The sequence below is a fragment of the Emydura macquarii genome, unplaced genomic scaffold (assembly GCF_026122565.2).
Source record: "Emydura macquarii macquarii isolate MOO-44397 ecotype Brisbane River unplaced genomic scaffold, CSIRO-AGI_Emac_v2 contig_2676, whole genome shotgun sequence".
NCBI classification, from domain to species: domain Eukaryota; kingdom Metazoa; phylum Chordata; order Testudines; family Chelidae; genus Emydura; species Emydura macquarii.
Genome location: NW_027132813.1, coordinates 19,777,204 through 19,783,209, shown reverse-complemented (window position 1 = coordinate 19,783,209; position 6,006 = coordinate 19,777,204).

Below are 6,006 nucleotides of genomic sequence, written 5' to 3'. Positions count from 1 at the left end.
TCGGAGTCACGATCATCAAATTCAGAGCCGGAGTTTTATATCTCGAAGCATAGCCGGCACCTGTCCAAGTGGCACCGTTACAGACAGAAGATGGGATAAGCCCCTCTCATGTGTCTTTGGCCAACGCAGTGGCAGGTGCCAGTGCAGTGGTCTTTTTGGACCCCATGGGCATACTGCCAGGCTCAATGGTCCTAGTCTAGAGGTCTGCAGTCCTTCTTCTTGGAAGGACGGGCTCCCCTACCACCTGAGACTTGCTTATCACCATGTGGCACCAAGATTGGCACTGAGGTAGGAACAGAAGGCGATGCAGGGATCGGCACCAGGGATGACCCTGGCACCAAGCACGAGATCTCCACGCAGGAAAACACTCACAATCCTGAGGGTCAGGAGGGCTTGGCACTGCTTAGAGCATCATCATCCCCCCATGAGGTGGTGGCAGGAACTTCAACTGCTCCACCCCGCATGGACAACCGGGCCCACCAAGGGCTGTTACTGAGAGTTGCCCAGAACCTAGGGCTCCAAGTAGAAGAGGTGATGGAGTCAGTGGACCCACACAGTGGACATTTTAGGACCAGTAGGCCCCTCAAAAGAGGCATTGCCTCTCATAAAAACCATCCAGGCTACTAACAAAACTCTGTGGCAGATGCCTGCCTCTATCTCCCCTATGGCTAAGGGGATAAAAAGAAAATACTTCACATCCTTGAAGAGTTCCTCTTCACTCATCCGCAGCCAGGATCGCTGATAGTAGCAGCTGAGAATGAGAAAGAGAGGCAGGAGCAGCAAGGCCCATCACCCAAATCCAAAGACTCAAAGAAGTTGGACCTCTTCGGCAGAAAGGTCTACTCCACCAGAAGTACTCCAGCTTCATATCACAAACCAGCAAGCGATCTTGAGTCGCTATAATTTCAACTCATGGGATACTATGTCGAAGTTCAAGGAGCTGCTTCCAGCCGACTCCAGATCGGAGTTTGCAGCAATTGTAGAGGAGGGCAAGGCAGTGGCAAGGACCTCACTACAGGCTGCCCTGGATGTGGTGGACTTGACCATTCAAAGAACGTCATCTGCAATTGCCATGAGGAGGAGTTCATAGCTACAGGTGTCGGGCCCCCCTCCAGAGGTCCAACAAACAATATAAGACTTGTCCTTTGAAGGCTTGGGGTTATTTTCAGAGCAGACAGACTCCAAGCTTCACAGGCTGAAAGATTCAAGGGCAACATTGAAGTCTTTGGGCCTTCATATGCCAGCCCCTCAGACAAAGCACTTTAAGGCCCAACCTCCCCTGTGGTTTTACCCTACACAGTCTAGGAAGGACTATAGAAAGCAGGACAGGAGTAACAGGCATAGGACACTTCCATCCCCATCCAACTAAGGGTGAGGATCAGCGAGGCAGTCCTCCGGCTCCAAGCAACTATTTTGCCAGATCCTGGATCCTTCTCTCTGCTTTTTTAACCATCTCTCCTATTTCTATCAGGCATGGGCCCAAATAACCCCAGACTGATGGGTGCTATGCATGGTAAAACTGGGATATTCTCTCCAGTTCTGTTTCTCCTCTCCCTACCTCACATCCCCCATCTCCGTCCCTCTTCAGGGGCCCCTCTCAAGAGCAACGTCTCATACAGGAGGTGCAAGTGCTCCTAAGGCCAGGAAGAGTGGAGGAGGTTCCTCAGGAGTTATGGGGAAAGGGATTCTACTCCCGGGATTTTCTAATCTCAAGGGCCAAAGGAGGTCTTAGACCCATTCTCGACCTGCAAAATCTCAACAGATTCATGAAGAAACTGAAATTTTGCATGGTATTTTTGGACTTCATATAGGACTTAAGGCGTTTTCCTATCACAACGGCGCTAAACTGCTTGGGTCAGTATGTGAAGCTGCGGCTCAGACCTCTCCAGGCTTGGTTGGCATCGGCATACTGACCAAACAGAGACAAAGTGGACAAGATAGTTTCGCTTCCCCATTGGGTTATCGAGTCCCTCCTATGGTCCTCAATCAGTATGCATGTGAGGACCCTTCTCCAGGCCCCAGCCCTTGATGTCTCTAGTCACAGATGCATCAGCATTGGGGCGGGGAGCACATTTAGGGACCCTCAGGACTCAAGACCTCTGGTCCCAAACAGAGCTCTTGTTTTACATCAATGTCAGAGAGCTGAAAGCAGTTAGCTTAATCTGCCAAACCTTCCAGGTCCATCTGCAAGGCAGATGCATATCAGTCATGATGGATGACACAATAGCAATGTTTTATATAAACAGACAAGGTGGACCATGCTCCTCTCCCCTATGCTACTAAGCCCTCAAGTTGTGGGATTTCTGCATAGCCCACTCCATACACCTAGAGGCATCTTCCCTTCTGGGATCCCAGAACAAGCTGGCACACCATCTCAGCAGGTCCTTCTGCAACCACGAGTGGTCTATTTGCCTGGACTTCATGAACAGCATCTTCTAATGGTGGGGAGCTCCCTAGGTAGATCTCTTCATGACAAGACTCAACAAGAAGTGTCAGCAGTTTTGCTCATTCTTGAACCACAGCCTGGATTTGAACTCAGATGCGTTCCTCCTTCCCTGGGTAGACCACCTGCTCTATGCATTCCAGCTCTTCCAGTTCATTAACAAGCTCCTGCTCAAGGTCAAGAGGGAGAGAGCATCCGTCTTACTGATAGCCCCCGCTTGGTCCCAACAACACTTGTACACAATGCTACTGGAACAGTTGGTGGGCGCTCCAATCACCCTGCCATTGGTGCTGGACCTAATCACCCAGGACCAGGCCACCTCCAGCATCCCAACCTTGAGTCTCTCCAACTCACAGTGTGGAAGCTTCATGGCTAAACCCCATAGAGTCAAAATGCTTGGAGCCTGTTAGAGAAGTCCTTCTTGGCAGCAGGAAACCATCCACCAGAGCTACATACTTGGTCAAGTGGAAGAGATTTTCGATTTGGGCAATGCAGAAGGGCACCTCTCCGATGCAAGCATCGATACCCTCCATCTTGGATTATCTGCTGCACTTGAAGCAGCTAGGTCTGACAGTGTCATCCCTAAAAGTTCACCTGGGCCTCTGTACATGATTTTCTATAAGGACAAGGTCCAGTTGCAGCCTTATCCAGCTTTTCTCCCTAAAGTGGTATCTTAGTTCCATATAACCAAAGCATTTTCCTCCCAGTGTTCTACCCCAAGCCACATGCCAACAGCAGGGAGCAAAGTCTCCCCTGCCTAGACATCAGACGAGCATTGGCTTTCCTACACTGAAAGGACAAAACCATTTAGTAAATGGAACTAACTCTTTACCGCGATAGCAGACATGATGAAAGGTCTCCCGGTGTCATCCCAGAGAATTTCATCACGTCCTACATTAGGACTTGCTATTGCCTGGCAAAGGTGCCAGCTCTGGCACTAACAGCGCACTCCATGAGGGCACAGGTCTTCTTGGCAGCATTCCTGGCTCATGTCCCGACACAGGAGATTTGCAGTGTCGCGACATGGTCGTTGATCCACATGTTCACCTTGCATCATGCCATCACCCAACAGGCCAGAGATGACACAGCATTTGGTACAGCAGTGCTTCAATCAGCGATCCAGTGAGCTCTGACCCCTCCTCTTATGGTCAGCGTGGGAGTCACCTACTTGGAATCGACATGAGCAAACACTCGAAGAAGAAAAACGGTTACCTACCTTCTCGTAACTGTTGTTCTTCGAGATGTGTTGCTCATGTCCAGTCCAAGACCCACCTGCCTTCCTCTCTGTCAGAGCCAGCTGGAAAGAAGGAACAGAAGAGGTGGCAGATCAGCGGGGCCCTATATACGGCGCCATGGAGGCATGACTCCAGGGGGCATCTGCAACAACCCGACAACTTGCCAACGCATGACCAACTCATGAGTTGGAAGAAGAAATGGGACAAATGCCCAATTTCGCCCAAAAAGTGGGGCGTGGGTTGCGGAGGAATGTTCAGGGGGGTGAGTGGTGACTTTTTGGGGGGAACGGGAGCGTGGTCAATTTGTCTCCTGGGGTGTCATTTAGGGAAGGCGGGGGGGGGCAAACCTCCCAGCATTTCCTGCAGGAAACTGAACTGCTGCTTGGCACTCACCTGCTGGAGAAACTTAAAGCCCTTAACTGTGCTCTAAGAAGTTGCTGCTGGCTGACAGGGTTGTCCTGAGGAGCTGGATCAGCAGCTGCCCCCTTTCTCTGGGGTCTGGGTGGCTAGGAAATATAAATTCCTCAGCTGTTGTGGCTGCGCTGCGGGCAGGAGCTTGAGAGCTGTCTGTATTTCTCTCTGCTCCCCCACCTTTGCAGAGCTAGTCATTTGCTCCTCTGCCCCCGCCTCTCACCGGCTGGGAGCAACCCTTCCCCGTCCCCTCACTGGCCAGGAGTTACGCCCCAAGCCATACCAAAATCTGAAAGGGTGGCCCTGCATCCTGGCCTTCCCCCACCTCCCCAGGGCTGCTCACTAGCATCTCCTTGGTCCCTCCCTCTACCTGGAGCCTCCTTCTTGCCCCTCTGCTATCCTAGCCCCCAAAAGCTAACTGGATTGTAGTTCAATAGCTTTTCCACCTGCCTCCGAGCCCAAAAGTATTCATACACTCGCACCCTGATTTGCTGGCCAGATCCCAGCCTATACCCATTCCTCTTCCACCCTGCCCCCATCTCTGCTACTTGGCTCATTGGGGGCACAGAGGACCTCTCATGGGGGCACAGGAAACTACACCAGGAGGCCCAGGCCACCCACACATAGCCTGTTTTCAGTTTAGGGAAATATGGTCACCTTACCATTTTCCCCTTTAGACTGGATCACATTGATTTACGTGCAAGTAGCCTTGGGGAGTGGTGATTTCAGACATCGTTCAAATGCTCTTTAAATGTAATGCCTACAGTATATGACCTCCTGAGTGACATTCAGCACATACGTTTAAAAAAAAGAGAAGTATCAATTGTGACTTAAGCAAAACTTCTAAATAGTGTTGGGTAGTGATAGTGAATTACTGCTGGCAGCTGCATCACCTAACCATTAAAAATTCGATGAACAAATAATATAGCAATATAACTTGGCATATGACCTGTGAAGTTTAAATTGTCAAGAAAGACATGCTCCAGAGGGAGTGCTAATACAATGTTAATGAATTTTTATGGACCAAGGGATTTGATATTCCCTGCACTAGTGCATTTGGTATTTGAGTCCTTTTTGGTCTCAAAACCAGGATGACAAATAAAAGTAAATTAAATTAAATTACCTTTAAAGATCAACAGCTGTTGGTAAAAGAGTTTTAAGGAAAATCCTGAGCAAGGGTTTGGGGGAAGTCACTGGGAAAGAGTCCACTTGATTTGAAAAATGATGCTACTAGCAGGATTACCCAAGGGGTTAACATTGTTTAAGGATGGCTTACAGAGGGAGGTTATCAAAGGCATAAAAGAGTTCAGTGCCCAATTCCTTTTGGAAGCTTAATTCTCGTTTGTGCCTTTGAAAAATGTCCCCTACTACTTAACTGTGTAGTAGTGTAATTTGAAAGAGCTGCCCCTAGGAAAGACTAGCATGCAAGGGTTATGAGAGCCCCACACTCAAAAGATATGCAATAATATTTATATAGTGATTCCATCTTTACAGTTACAAACATTCACTAGTTAACCCTCTCAGCCCCCTGGGGCAGTAGGTAAGGACTGGTATTTGTTATTGTCATCTCTATTATACAGATGACGGAACTTGGACATAAATCAGACGTCTTGCCATGGCCAATGTCTGAGATGGGATTGGAATTCACAAATTACTGGCTCCTCCTTCTGTCCTCAGCCTAGCGCCCTCTCCATGCCTGTATCAGAACAAGAGCTTGGAAATATTAATGTAAGTAGGGCTTTGGTTTTCTGCACCCTCACAGAACAGAACGTGGAGGAAGGTTGGATCTGTCGGGGTATCATCACAGATTTAGAACACATTTCTCTGCCCCCATCATATATATAGCCTAAAACTGATAAATTAAAAGCCTACAAAAGGGGGGGGGGCAGTTTAACCTGTGCAGAAGTCCAGCCCAAG